Consider the following 16,004-nt stretch of genomic DNA (forward strand, 5'->3'; position numbering starts at 1 on the left):
TGCCAGGCACACCTGTTTGAGTATGTCAAGAACAGCAAAGCTGCTGGGTTTTTCAAGCTCAACAGTTTCCATGTGTATCAACAATGTGTATCACCCAAAGGAAATCCAGCCAACCTGACACAACTATGGGAAGCATTGGAGTTAACATGGGCCAGCATCCCTGTGGAACACTTTCGACACCTTGTAGAGTCCCCAACGAATTGTACCGACGAATTGAGGCTGTTCTGAGGGCAAAAGGGGGTGCAACTCATAATATACTCTACGTCCATATTTTGATATGGAACTTTGGTTCCAGACTGGGATCTCTGCTACTTTTAGCATTATGGGATTCAAAAATCATGTTAAACAATATTATTGCACAAAGAGTGAGTCCATGTTACCTTTTATGTGACTTGTTAAGGACATTTTTGCTCCTGAACTTATTTAGGCTTGCCATAACAAAGTGTTTGAATACTTATTGACTCAAGACATTTTAGCTTTTCATTTTTGATTAATATGTAAACATTTCGATAAACATAATTCCACTTGGAGTCCTAAAGGAAGCCTGAGTAAGACCAAAATGTTGTGCTAGATCACTCCGTCATCTCAATTTAGAGCTCATTTACAACTCCTTGACACTGTGAATGCTGAAAACATGTTTAACAGTTGTAAGTAATATTTGTACAGTTTGTTATATTGGTCCTTACCTTCACTGCAGCCCTTCCTAGTGTAACCAGATATGATTCCTGGATAGTTTGTCAGAGTTGGTTGACCAAAGGAATACTTTTGATAGCAATGGAATCTGTTTTGAAAGTAAAAGACAATACTGATGCACTTCCTATGTCATTTCTATTTTACATTTAAAAAAAAATTCTAATCAATGTAATTGTAAACAAATAGCGTATATCATTTTGATCTCATGCATAGTCAGTCCATGAATCCATAACTCTGTATTTGAGAGAGGTGACATTTCTCTAGCCCCATCCTTCAACTATTTACAGAAAGAAGTGGTGTGACCACCACCCAAACAGGCAACCCAAATACTCAAATAGATTATACTCTTTAACCACGTAGCTGAAGTAGGAACAGCCAAGGTTCTGAGTGCAGGCAAGCTGGCAATGATGGACGTCCCGTTCATACACCATCAGAATGTCGTTCCCACCAAAGTCTTTGTCAACCATGAATCCCTGTGAGCAGTGAGCTGTTGGATAGGGGCAAATGTGGTTTTCAATTAGATTACAAGTTAATTATTAAAATGACTACCACAAAAGTGACAGAAATGGCCTTGTCCATGCTCAATATTACAATTTTAGATTATTTACACTAAACAATGAAGGATACGTCTTATATAGTATATAAGCATATAAACTCACATGGTTCAACTGCTCTGGTATCACTGAAGGACTCATCCAAGGACTGCTGGCTGAAGAAGAGGTCAGGGCCTGCACCTGGGCAAAGAAAACAGTCTAAACATTCCCACATTGTAAATCTAACATGAAAGATCACAAAAAGTAATGTGTATGTTGTATCTGTTACACATATATAACTTGTACATAGATGGTGAGATCTAAAAACATGGATATGTGTCACAGTAGAGCTGAAAAGTTAACCCTATCAGCATACTGTGGTCAGTATACATGGTCTATTTGATGTTTTTAGTTTACAGAAGTAGGGGAAAAGGGAATACAATTCTTACCCAGAAACAGTGCCAGCACTGTTGGGAGCCACATCGCCACTGAAAACATGTAAAAGGGGCAAGAAGGTGTTTGTCTGTTTTAGAAAATATTTTATGACTTTGTATAAGTAACAAGATGATATTAGGATTTTGTGGTAGAGAAAAGAGATACTGAATGCAAACTGTTATGTAGAAGAAGTCTCTCGTGACAGCCTTAACATCGAGTAGCTGATTTGTTTCTGGATGAACGAGATGAATGTAAAAGCTATGTAAAACAGCCAGTGGATTTAACTAGGCAAATAGAGTATGATACTGACTAATTTGACAGGGAAAGAGTGACTGAAGCGGCTTGATTCAACCTTTCTCCTCCCCCTTCTGTCCTCAAGAAATATGAAACGTTTGTGGTGTTTTGATGCTTTTAAATATTCTTATTATGACATAAAATATACTGTTTTGGATGATTTTGAGTGAAATCAGGAGTAACTGTACCTTTGCCTTTGCCTTTCACCTTTAACAAGAAAACATATTTTTTGCTCAAATTCTACCTCTGAATCTTTTGGGAAAAAGTAATCTGTAATGAGGCATCAATCTATTAATGCCAATATTTGACAAAGTGACACACAATATTGTGTCATTGTAGTGGGTTTAGCTGCAGACTGTGTGAGCCAAAATGTATGTAGGACTAAGTGCTATGTCACGTCCTGACCAGTATAAGGGGTTATTTGTTATTTTAGTTTGGTCAAGACGTGGCAGGGGGTGTTTGTTTCATGTGGTTTGGGCTAGGTATTTAGGTAGAGGGGTATTTGTTTTATATGGTTCGGGGTGTGTGTGTACTTATTGGGGTGTTGTATTTATGTGTTCCGGGGTTTTTGGTTTATGTTCTTGTTTTGTATTCTAGGTTGTCTATGTTGTGTATTTCTTTGTTTGCCTGGTGTGGCTCTCAATCAGGAACAGCTGTACATCGTTGTTTCTGATTGAGAGTCATACTTATTAAGGAGCTTGTTTTTCACCTGTCCCTTTGTGGGTAGTTATTTTTTTGTATTGCTGTTAGTTTAGCCGGCGAAACTGTCATTCTGTCGCTTCTTTGTTTTCTTCGTGTTCACGTTCAAATAAAGTAATGATGAGCACGCAACCCGCTGCGCCTTGGTCTAATCTCTTCGACTACCGTGACATGCTGACCCCTGATATATGAGTTCAATTCCACCCAAGCTGGCTAGGGATCATAAATTAATGCTCTGTTGACTATTTAAGTAAAACAATACATTTTGCGGACAGAATCACTTTTTTTTTACTTGACCTATATAGATTAGAAACAAACTGTCACGGCTGTCGAAAGGATCGGACCAAAGTGCAGCGTGGTTGTAGTTCCACATTTTATTAAATCCGTGAAACTTTGCAAAACATAAACAACTGAATTTACAAAACAACAAACTGTGACGCAGAGAGAAACAAACACTACTCAAAAGATAATCACCCACAAAACCCAGGAAGAAAAACCCCTACTTAAATATGATCTCCAATTAGAGGTAACGAGGACCAGTTGCCTCCAATTGGAGATCAACCCCAAAAACCCCAACATAGAAATAGAACTAGAACTTAAACATAGAAATAGAAAACATAGAAAAACACAAAACACCCCCTGTCACGCCCTGACCTACTCTACCATAGAAAATCACATCTTACTATGGTCAGGACGTGACACAAACATGTCATTGATCAAGTTTTAAGTGATATGATAAAAGTATAGCTGGCATGCTGTTGCGGTATTACATGTCATTACATAATCACTTTACAACAAAACACATTTTCTGACTTATTCTCTGCTTGATAAATATTCCATTATGAGAGTCACTGTGATCCAAACTAGGCATATTTACTATAAAACAACTTTAAAAGAATGCTTTTTGACACCAAAATATCGGTCATGATGTAAGATGTTATACAGTGAGAAAGGGCTTGTAATATCCCATTAGTAAAATTAAATTAAAACATACTGTACCTTATTGGCTCCTCCTCTCTCTCTCTCCAAGGCTTGTTTGGTTTTGATGAGCAGACAGGTGGAGAAGTACTGTAGCTGGAGTGTTTATGAAGAGGATCTGCTCTCCTCCTCCTTTGAACAGACCCTTGTGTGAGTCAACATCATCAAGCCTCCTCCCTGCTGTCTTGCTGAAAGATCCTTCTAGAAAGAGTGGACCCACCAAGACTGTGTTTATGTCCCTATATTGTAAATCAAACAACCTGAAATTGAGAATCCACTTATCCACATTGAGTAAATTGTATTTAATAAATATGTTGTAGCATCGTATGTAATAACGTTTTAATTTATTTTTAGTATCACTTTATATGATTTTTAATATCTGGTAGGAGCCAAAACATTTGAAAAATTCCAACATTTCCTGAAAACTTTTACATGAAGATAACAATTTATTTTTGGTTGGCATATGACCAAGACAAGAGTTCCAATCCCCATGGAGATATACACCGAGGGCACAAAACATTAGGAACACCTGCTCTTTACATGACATAGATTGACCAGGTAAATCCAGGTGAAAGCTATGATCCCTTATTGACGCCACTTGTTAACACAATTGGGTATTAGGCTGCCATAGCCCTGCAGGTACCACACATAAAACAAGACTTAATTTACAATCACTGGAAGGTATATGATAGTCATATATTCAAACAGCATGTTTCTAGTAAAAAGGCATAGACGGGGTAGTTGTAATTATACTGCAGTATGTTATGCAGTATGCTCTTATTGTAGCATGTACAGGATACTGCTGTCTAATTTGGATCACCTGACCTCTGATCTTGAACTCCCTCTAGTGGAGATTTAAAATACTGGTAAATAAAACTGATTGATTGGTCTGGCTGGGGCCCCTATGCTTTCCCTCACCTAGATGCTCTGAACACTGAGGTGTGCGTTATTATTGTAATGTAATATGTGGTTATCATATTGTTCAATATGTGTGTCCATGGCCTTAAAAGGCAAATGGCAATGGTCATGCATGCTTGATATGTTATTTAAAGTCACCAAAGGAAACCTAACCTAGTCAAGAGGGCCCAAAAAATACTATACCTCTTCCAGAAAGACAGATTTAGGGTTAATACCATTACAGGGGAAGAACTGACGTGAAAATTTTCAACTGAGATTTACCCATCACTCTAAACTGAGCGGACAAATTATTAGGAACACCTTCCAAATATTGAGTTGCAGTTCTTGACACACTCAAACCGGTGTGCCTGGCACCTATTACCATACCCCATTCAAAGGCACTTAAATATTTTGGCTTGCCCATTCACCCTCTGAATGGCAGACACATACAATCCGTGTCTCAACTGTCTCAATGCTTAAAAATCATTCTGTAACCTGACTCCTCCACTTTATCTACACTGATTGAAGTGGATTAACAAAGTGCCATGTAATTCTGTATTTACCAAAGCATAGTTCCTAATAGCTTATTTAGTTGGAGTTTAGTGTTACAAGTAGTTAGTATGTGGTTTTACTTCCCTGTCTTTATGTCGATTTGGATAAATGCAAAATAACTACATCATTCAAAAAATGTAGGTTGTCAAATCTTTTGAAACTTCACTGATTCGTGGTGTTTGGTTTATCAAGCTGATTTATGTATAACAGCCATCAACTACATGAATAAGGGCAAGAACCCCACACCTCTCCCCTGCTATCCATGAGCCTGTGTTTATGACTGTAATAGATGACACAGTCAACAAACCATGACACCATGTAACGGCTATCTTCGTCGTCAGATGAAACCGAGAAGTCATCGTCGGAAAAGGTGGACCAATACGCAGCGGAGGATGTGTTCATATTCAATATTTAATTAATAGAAACACTTCAAACAAAATACGAAAATGAACGACAGCCTACAGTTCTGCTAGGTACAAACCTAAACAGAAAATACAATTACCCACAAAACCCAAAGGAAAAACATGCACTTATGTGTGACTCCCAATCAACCACAACGAACTTCAGCTGTGCCTGATTGGGAGCCACACACGGCCCAAAACAAAGAAATACAAAAACATAGAAAAAGAACATAGAACGCCCACCCAATGTAACACCCTGGCCTAACCAAAATAAAGAACAAAAAAACCCTCTCTATGGCCAGGGCGTTACACAGCCAAACCCGGACGACGCTGGGCTAGTTGTGTGCCGCCCTATGGGACCCCCAATCATGACCGGTTGTGATACAGCCTGGATACAAACCAAGGTGTCTGTAGTGACGCCTCTAGCACTGAGATCAAATCAAATCAAATGTTATTAGTCACATGTGCCGAATACAACAGCTACAATAGCGATGAGACAAGACAGTAACTACTAACAATTGGATACCATGAAATTGGGGAGAAAAAGGGGGTAAAATGTTTTTTAATTTTTTTACAGTGAAATGCTTACTTACAAGCCCCTAACCAACAATACAGTTTCCAAAAAATATGGATAAGAATAAGAGATAAAATGAACAAGTAATTAAAGAGTAGTGGTAAAATAACAATAGCGAGACTATATACAGGGGGTACCGATACAGAGTCAATGTGCGGGGGCACCAGTTTGTTGAGGTAGTATGTACATGTAGAGTTATTAAAGTGACTGCATAGATGACAACAGAGAGAAGCAGTGGTTTAAAGAGGGGGAGAGGGGGGCAGGGGGGACAATGCAAATAGTCCGGGTAGCCATTTGACTAGATGTTCAGGAGTCTTATGGCTTGGGGGTAGGCGCTGTTTAGAAGCCTCTTGGACCGAGACTTGACGCTCCGGTACCGCTTGCCGTGCGGTAGCAGAGAGAACAGTCTATGACTATGGCGGCTGCAGTCTTTTACAATTTCTAGGGCCTTCCTCTGACACCCCCTGGTAAAGAGGTCCTTGTTGGCAGGAAGCTTGGCCCTCTGTAGTGCCTTGCGGTCGGAGGCCAAGCAGTTGCCATACCAGGTAGTGATGCAACCAGTCAGGACGCTCTCAATGAAGCAGTGCCTTATACTGCTGCACCACTCGGGAGCCCAGAACATAGATGAATAATGACATATTTACACAGGACTTAAATAATACATTTTCAGTTAATAACTTTTACTTTACCTTTCTTTACTCTATTTTTAAACAATCAAAGTATTACAGTAAATGATAGGTAAAATAACAATGGTTATGAGTCAGTATATGTAAATACAGTATCATTAAGTAATATCATCTAATAGAGATGATAATCAGCAAAAGTAGTAGTAATAGTAATATTAGTAATAGTAGTGTAATAATATAATGAATTGAAATGCAGGCCCTTTTCAGACCATGAGTGTGGTAGTCTCTCTGGTAGATCAGGGTGGTGTCTGTCTGCAGACTGTCCAGGCTGCCATGTAGAGCCCTCTAGTGGAGATCTGTTAAAACATCATATACAGGATGAGAGGACATTGATGTATCTTATACGACCAGGTCTTGCCATTATGTTTTGGCTCATTCTAAAGACTATTACTAGTAGAGTGAGTCTAGACTGTAAAAGGGAGGGAGTTAAAGGGAGGAAAGAGCAATGCCGATAGTAGTCAGCTGTAGAGAGGGGGTGTCTGGGATGTAGGTTGAGCCTTATTCAATAGGGAGAACATTGCATAAAGTAATACATTGAATTGAGCTGACATGAGAGTCAAGACAGTAAATCTCTATTCATTTACATTACATTTTACATTTTAGTCATTTAGCAGACGCTCTTATCCAGAGCGACTTACAGTAGTGAATACATACATTTCATACATTTCATGCATTCTTGAGTGGCCCAGCCAGAGTCCGGACTTTACCCGATTGAACATCTCTGGAGAGACCTGAAAATAGCTGTGTAGCAACGCTCCCCATTCAACCTGACAGAGCTTGAGAGGATCTGTAGAGAAGAATGGGAGAAACTCCCCAAATACAGGTGTGCCATGTGTGGTGGAATTATTGTAATCAAAAGGAGACTTTCAGATTTATTCAAAACAATCAAACTTTATTATTTAATTAGTGCAGTAATGAAGCTGGTCGGGAACCACCCCTGGAGGTGATCACTAAGAACTCAACAAGCTGGTTTGAGCCACAGCATTTTATTGGAAAGTCCATTCTCCTTCAGTCTACATGACTCACAACAGATGTATGGAATGGGTCACAAGTTTAAGATTTGTATGAAAGATACTTATACTTCACAGCAGACAGTATCTGCTGTAAAAACAGTTTTCATTGTGTAGAGACCAGGGTCTGGTCCCCCATCTCCCCCTCGTACCCCAGTACAGAAACATTAACTCATGCTCTGGAATGCGGTATCACCCAAAGACATCGTAAATCTTCCAGATGCCCATCCTCAGTTGAACACACGCAGATGAGCATTCTAATAACCCCTTATTCTGTTGCATAAATCAAATCAAATCAAATCAAATGTATTTGTCACATACACATGGTTAGCAGGTGTTAATGCAAGTGTAGCGGAATGCTTGTGCTTCTAGTTCCGACCATGCAGTAATATCTAACAAGTAATCTACCAATTCCACAACAACTACCTTATACACACAAGTGTAAAGGAATGAATACGAATATGTACATAAAAATATATAAATGAGTGATGGCTGAACGGCATACGCAAGATGTAATAGATGGTATGGAGTACAGTATATACATATGAGATGAGTATTGTAGGGTATGAAAACATATAAAGCAGCATTGTTTAAGGTGGCTAGGGATACATCAGGATGGCAAGATGCAGTAGATGGTATAGAGAACAGTATATACATATGAGATGAGTAATGTAGGTTATGAAAACATTATATAAAGTGGCATTGTTTAAAGTGGCTAGTGATACATCTAATTACATCAAGATGGCAAGATGAGGTAGATGGTATGGCGTAAAGTATAGAGAACAGTATATACATATGAGATGAATAATGTAGGTTATGTAAACATGCTCTAATATAAATAATATAAAGTGGCTAGTGATAAATTGATTGCATCAATTGTCCCATTATTAAAGTGGCTTGAGTTGAGTCAGTATGTTGGCAGTAGCCACTCAATGTTAGTGATGGCTGCTTAACAGTCTGATGGCCTTGAGATAGAAGCTGTTTTTCAGTCTCGGTTCCAGCTTTGATGCACCTGTACTGACCTCGACCTTCTGGATGTTAGCGGGGTGAACAGGCAGTGGCTCGGGTGGTTGCTGTCCTTGGTGATCTTTTTGGCCTTCCTGTGACATCGGGTGGTGTAGGTGTCCTGGAGGGCAGGTAGTTTGCACCCGGTGATGTGTTGTGCAGACCTCACTACCCTCTGGAGAGCCTTCTGGTTATGGGCGGAGCAGCTGCCGTACCAGGCGGTGATACAGACCGACAGGATGCTCTCGATTGTGCATCTGTAAAAGTTTGTGAGTGTTTTTGGTGACAAGCCACATTTTTTCAGCCTCCTGAGGTTGAAGAGGCACTGCTGCGCCTTCTTCACCACGCTGTCTGTGTGGGTGGACCATTTCAGTTTGTCCATGATGTGTACGCCGAGGAACTTAAAACTCTCCACCCTCTCCACTACTGTCCCGTCAATGTAGATAGGGGGCTGCTCCCTCTGCTGTTTCCTGAAGTCCACAATCATCTCTTTTGTTTTGTTGACATTGAGTGCGAGGTTATTTTCCTGACACCACACTCCGAGGGCCCTCACCTCCTCCCTGTAGGCCGTCTCGTTGTTGTTGGTATTCAAGCCTACCACTGTAGTGTCATCTGCAAACTTGATGATTGAGTTGGATGCGTGCATGGCCACGCAGTCGTGGGTGAACAGGGAGTATAGGAGAGGGCTGAGAACGCACCCTTGTGGGGACCCAGTGTTGAGGATCAGCGGGGTGGAGATGTTGTTACCTACCCTCACCACCTGGGGGCGGCCCGTCAGGAAGTCCAGTACCCATTTGCACAGGGTGGGGTTGAGACCCAGGGTCTTGAGCTTAATGACGAGTTTAGAGGGTACTATGGTGTTAAATGCTGAGTTGTAATCGATGAACAGCATTCTTACATAGGTATTCCTCTTGTCCAGATGGGTTAGGGCAGTGTGCAGTGTGATGGCGATTGCGTCGTCTGAAGACCTATTGGGCTGGTAAGCAAATTGGAGTGGGTCTAGGGTGTCAGGTAGGGTGGAGGTGATATGGTCCTTGACTAGTCTCTCAAAGCACTTCATGATGACGGAAGTGAGTGCTACAGGGCGGTAATCATTTAGCTCAGTTACCTTAGCTTTCTTGGGAACAGGAACAATGGTGGCCCTCTTGAAGCATGTGGGGACAGCAGACTGGGATAAGGATTGATTGAATATGTCTGTAAACACACCAGCCAGCTGGTCTGCGCATGCTCTGAGGACGCGGCCGGGGATACCGTCTGGGCCTGCAGCCTTGCAGAGTTAACACGTTTAAATGTTTTACTCACATTGGCTGCAGTAAAGGAGAGACCGCAGATTTTGGTAGCGGGCCTTGTTAGTGGCACTGTATTGTCCTCAAAGTGAGCAAAAAACTTGTTTAGTCTGTCTGGGAGCAAGGCATCGTGATCCGCGACGGGGCTGATTTTTCTTTTGAAGTCCGTGATTGAATGTAGACCCTGCCACATACCTCTCGTGTCTGAGCCGTTGAATTGCGACTCCACTTTGTCTCTGTACTGACGCTTAGCTTGTTTGATTGCCTTGCGGAGGGAATAGCTACACTGTTTATATTCGGTCATGTTTCCGGTCATTTTGCCCTGATTAAAAGCAGTGGTTCGCATGTTCAGTTTTGCGCGAATGCTGCCATCAATCCACGGTTTCTGGTTGGGGAATGTTTTAATAGACGCTGTTGGTACGACATCACTGATGCACTTGTTAATGAACTCGCACACCGAGTCAGCATATTTGTCAATGTTGTTGTTCGCAGCAATGCGTAACATATCCCAGTCCACGTGATCGAAACAATCTTGAAGCATGGAATCCGATTGGTCGGACCAGCGTTGAACAGACCTGAGGGTGGGAGCTTCCTGTTTTAGCTTCTGTCTATAGGCTGGGAGCAACAAAATGGAGTCGTGGTCAGCTTTTCCAAAGGGAGGGCGGGGAGGGCCTAATATGCTTCACGGAAGTTAGAATAACAGTGGTCTAGGGTTTTGCCCTCCCTGGTAGCACAACCGATATGCTGATAGAATTTGGGGAGCCTTGTTTTCAGATTAGCCTTGTTAAAATCCCCGGCTACAATAACTGCAGCCTCAGGATATGTGGTTTCCAGTTTACATAGAGTCCAATGAAGTTCTTTCAGGGCCGTCGATGTGTCTGCTTGGGGGGGGGGGATATACACGGCTGTGATTATAATCGAAGAGAATTATCTTGGTAGAAAATGCGGTCGGCATTTGATAGTGAGGAATTCTAAGTCAGGTGAACAAAATGACTTGAGTTCCTGTATGTTGTTATGATCACACCACGTCTCGTTAATCATAAGGCATACACCCCCACCCTTCTTCTTACCAGAGAGATGCTTGTTTCTGTCGGCGCGATGCGTGAATAAACCAGGTGGCTGTACCGACTCAGATAGTGTGTCTCGAGTGAGCCATGTTTCCGTGAAACAAAGAACGTTACTGTCTCGGATGTCTCTCTGGAATGCTACCCTAGCTCGGATTTCGTCTACCTTGTTGTCAAGAGACTGGACATTGGCGAGTAGTATGCTTGGGACGGTGCGCGATGTGCCCGTCTACGGAGCCTGACTAGAAGACCGCTCCGTCTGCCCCCTCTTCTGCGGCGCCGTAGTTTTGGGTCGCCGGCTGGGATCCGATCCATTGTCCTGGGTGGTGGGCCAAACAGAGGATCCGCTTCGGGAAAGTCGTATTTCTGGTCGTTATGTTGGTGAGTTGACTTTGCTCTTATATCCAATAGTTCCTCCCGACTGTATGTAGTAAAACCTAAGATTACCTGGGGTAACAATGTAAGAAATAACACATAAAAAAGCAAAATACTGCATAGTTTCCTAGGAACGCGAAGCGAGGTGGCCATCTTTGTCGGCGCCAGAAGTTCCTGCATTTGATGCAATAACAGCATTCTAACATAATCTTGTAATTTCCACCACACATAGTTGTATCATGATACCCAAGAAGACTAGAGGCTGTAATCATTGCCAAAGGTGCTTCAACAAGGTACTGAGTAAAAGGTCTGGATAGGATATTTCAGTTTTTAATATGTAATTCATTTGCAAAAAAAAATTTAAAACCTGGTTTTGCTTTGTGATTATGGGGTATTGTGTGTAGATTGATGAGGATAATAAGGCTGTAACGTTACAACATGTAGAAAAAGTTAAGGGGTCTGAATACTTTCCGAATGCACTGTATAGTCTAATTTGAGGTAGATGTGAGGAGATTTAAAAGCATGTATCAAGACTCTCTAAATCTACTGATTCCCGCAATGTCTATGATATGCATAAGATTTTTTTTACTCACACTGCTATTTAACTTTAGATTTGACACCTGCACTTTGAAAAAAGGTGCTATCTGGAACCTAAAAAGGTTATTTAGCTGTCCCCATAGGAGAACCCTTTGAATAACCATTTAGGGCTGCCGAGTGGCGCAGCGGTCTAAGGCACGGCATCTCGGAGCAAGAGGCATCACCGCGGTCACTGGTTCAAATCTAGGCTGCATCACTTTCGGCCGTGATTGGGAGTCCCATAGGGCGGTGCACAATTGACCCAGCGTCGTCCATATTTCGCCAGGGTAGGCCGTCATTGTAAATAAGAATTTGTTCTTAACTGACTTCCCTAGTTAAATAAAAAATGAATTTGGTTCCATGTAGAACCATTTCACAGAGAAAAACATTTTTCTATGAACAAAAACGGTTCTTTGAAGGGTTCTCCTATTAGGACAGCTGTAGAACCTTTTTTTCCAAGAGTGCAGGGGCGGATTAGGACCAATATTCATCCAGGGCATTTCTAAAACACTGGCCCATTATTTAAAAATCTCAGAGCCAGATAATTATAATTTTCCATGTAAAACAAATAAATACCTTAGATAGGCCCACTTGGCTAAAAGTGGACCAGCCCACTTGGCTAAAAGGGAACCAGCCCACTTGGCTAAAAGGGAACCAGCCCACTTGGCTAAAAGTGGACAAGCCCATCTGGAATTTTGGGCAACTGCCAGACGGCCAGTCCGCCCCTTTCAGAGTTTAGTGAGTCTTAACTTCATTCAAATACAGAGAATACTAAGCAAAAGGCTCCATTCAAATAATTTCAAACAGTAAGTTACAAAAGGCGCTAAACATATCTGAATTATTACCTCTTCAAAGAAAAGCACAGTGTTTCAACATATCGGGACATTTTTTTATAATGCAACTTGAAATGATGGCACACCTACCCAGTTAGCTGTCCTCTTCCCTCCCCAGAGTTTGGATGTGAGATGCAGAGACAGGGGAAAGAGAGATGAGTTTCTAGAGTTTCTCTCCTCCCTCTCTGCTGACCAGGTGAACACACCCAGGAGATGCTGAAACTTCAACTCCAACCCCTCCCTCCACATCAACAACACTGACCAAAAGACCCAATGTATTTTCTCTGTTATTACAGTGGACTTTAAACAGTGTTAGACATACAGTACATCTATCTTAGTTGATCAAATGTACATTTCGGTTAGTGTATCAAGTTCACATTTGTGACAATAATTTGCAGTACATTTGGTAAACAGGAATCAATTCATTATTATTTCAACTGGACATGGGCTTCACTAAAGAGCCTGGTTCAGTACAATATCAACAGACCTCTGATTGACGAGACATGAAGATATGTGGTTAAAGAAACAAAGAAAACACCAAATATATAATTGTAACCTGTGTCAGTGAGTTCTCCCAGTTCCAGGCAAATCAGGTAGCCTTCTGACAACCCAATGCATTGTAATTAAAATCCTGTTTTCTATGTGGTACCTGCAGGGCTATGGCAGCCAAATCTCCAATTGTGTAAACAAAGTGCAACATAATTCAGGGTGTACAAGAGCCCATAGTTCCTGGTACGGACACGTTGTAGTCCATACTGATAGCTTATTCGGTTGGAGTTCAGTGCTACGTTACAAGGAGTTAGGATGTGGTTTAACTTCATGGTCTCGATGTCAATTTAGATAAAAGCATTTGCTAAATAACTAGGCCTACATGATGACTTGGTTTATCAAGTTGATTAATGTATAACAGCCATCAACTACATGAATAAGGGCAAGAACCCCACACCTCTCCCCTGCTATCCATGAGACTGTGTTTGTGACTGTAATAAATGACACAGTCAACAAACCATGACACCAGGGAAAACTCTGGTATACAAATGTTGATTAGGTTCATGACATGGAATCTGTCATTCTGTCACACCTACAACATTCTGTCTGTCTCCTTCTTTACAGTTCTCTGAACCATGCCACCTGGAAGTGGGCACGTAATTCTACATTATTGTGATTCGTGCCCCCATCTCACCATTCCTGCTGCAGGCTGAAAATAATGGTAATACTGATGTCACTAATCAAACATATTTTATTTAAGAATGTCAACAGTTACATCCATAAGTGAGTGTGTAAAATCATTATGAAGACTTTTACGCTCTGAATATCTCTCACTGCCACCATACATGTTTTTAATTACAAACTTGAAACACCACAAATGTCCTTTTTATTCCTCTTCTCTTATCAAATTGCCCTTATAACATTATTACATTACATTCATACACTAACAAAAATCATATATTATAATTTGATGTTCCAATAGTAAAACATTGTAAAATCTATCCTAATATACATTTACTTAATATGTTTATTTCATAAGGCAAATCAAACTATCATAACTTGAATAACATTAACTAATATAATATTGTAATATGTGTTATAAGATATATAATATATCATGTGGTTTTCTTGGACCTTCCATCCCTCTCCTGCAGCATCATCATGGCTGGTCCTCTTCATCCAGAACCACACTGACCTAAAAAAACAAACACAACAGTACAAAGACCCTCACTGGAATTACTTCATGAACACGTTACTTCATTTCCATACTGTCAAAACCTAACAAAACACTGTACAAGGGACTCTGAACAACAGACAAAACATAAGGAGGGACATTTTCAAAACTGTCACACAAAAAAAAGTGTTTACCTTCTTCAGGGCTTCGAAGTTCAACTGTTTTCCAAAAAACGTCTCCATTCAGCAGTTCTCTCCAGCGTAAGCCTTGGATGAAGTTCATGTTCTTCGCAAACTCCATCTTATCTAAGAGATATGATCAAAGCCAACCATCTTCCTATTTTAATCAAGCATTTCAGTTAATTAATATGATCAATATAAACGTGATATCATATGAGAAGAGTGAAATGAGTGAGGATGACTGATTTCTGATGTAGGAGATGTAGGACTACTGTACCTGCTCCAACATCTGTTCCTTTACCACTGGGTCATTGAGGTCAGCTCCTGAGTTAGATTTCAGAGACATCCTTACAATGCTCTGCTTCATTCTCTTTTCTAGATGAGACATCCACACAAAGGAAATTCAGCTTATTTACAAAAAATTCAAACTTTTCTTTCAATGTCCTTTTGAAGAATGTGAATTCCTTTGGAACTTAGAATGGAACTATTATCCACATGAACACACATTTGCATTAATCCCTAGTCAGAGTGGGGAGAGAGAGGTGGCATCTGACAGTGGATTAGACAACATGAAGCATCGCTGTGTCCGGCATCTGACAGTGCTTGTTAAAGTGGGACCTTATTGGTGCTAAAATGCCATCCCTGCACCTGTCTTACAGATATAAACCACAATAAGATGGCAGTCTTGTGACCTGTCTGGTTTCGCGGTAATGACACAGACTCTGGAACATGTAAGGTGTCAGCGTAGGTTTGAATCTGCCCTAGTGCCTTTTGATGCAACCTCTGTCTATCTTTCCCTACTGTCATCCTCTCTTTCTGTTTATAAAAAATATATACATATAATAATAAAAAGATTGTAGTCTTACTTCCAGGTCAAAGGAACAGTCTCTTCAGAGAGCAGTCTCTATTGTCCAGGGAGGCCTGTTCAGTCTGTCCATGGCCCTTACAGGTCAGAGAGCAGCAGTCACTACCACCCAGTTGAGGCTGATTGTCTGTGCTCATTATTACAATATCAGTTTGATTTACACTAAAGCATTAAGGATATAGTATTGTTAGGTTCTAATTTTCAGAGTAAAAACTCTACGGACATTTGTGAAAGCTTAACCAAGTTTATTCTTCCCAGAGGATCAATACAGCTGCATTAGACGACATATTCACACAAGCACTGATATTTAACTATGCTGAATCTCCTCCTACACATCTGAAAAGCCAATGCATCTCTGTTGCTAGACAGAACCTTAGTGATATGTTCTTCCTCACTTCATCTGGCC

Source organism: Salmo trutta, chromosome 40 (genome assembly GCF_901001165.1).
Source record: "Salmo trutta chromosome 40, fSalTru1.1, whole genome shotgun sequence".
NCBI lineage: Eukaryota > Metazoa > Chordata > Actinopteri > Salmoniformes > Salmonidae > Salmo > Salmo trutta.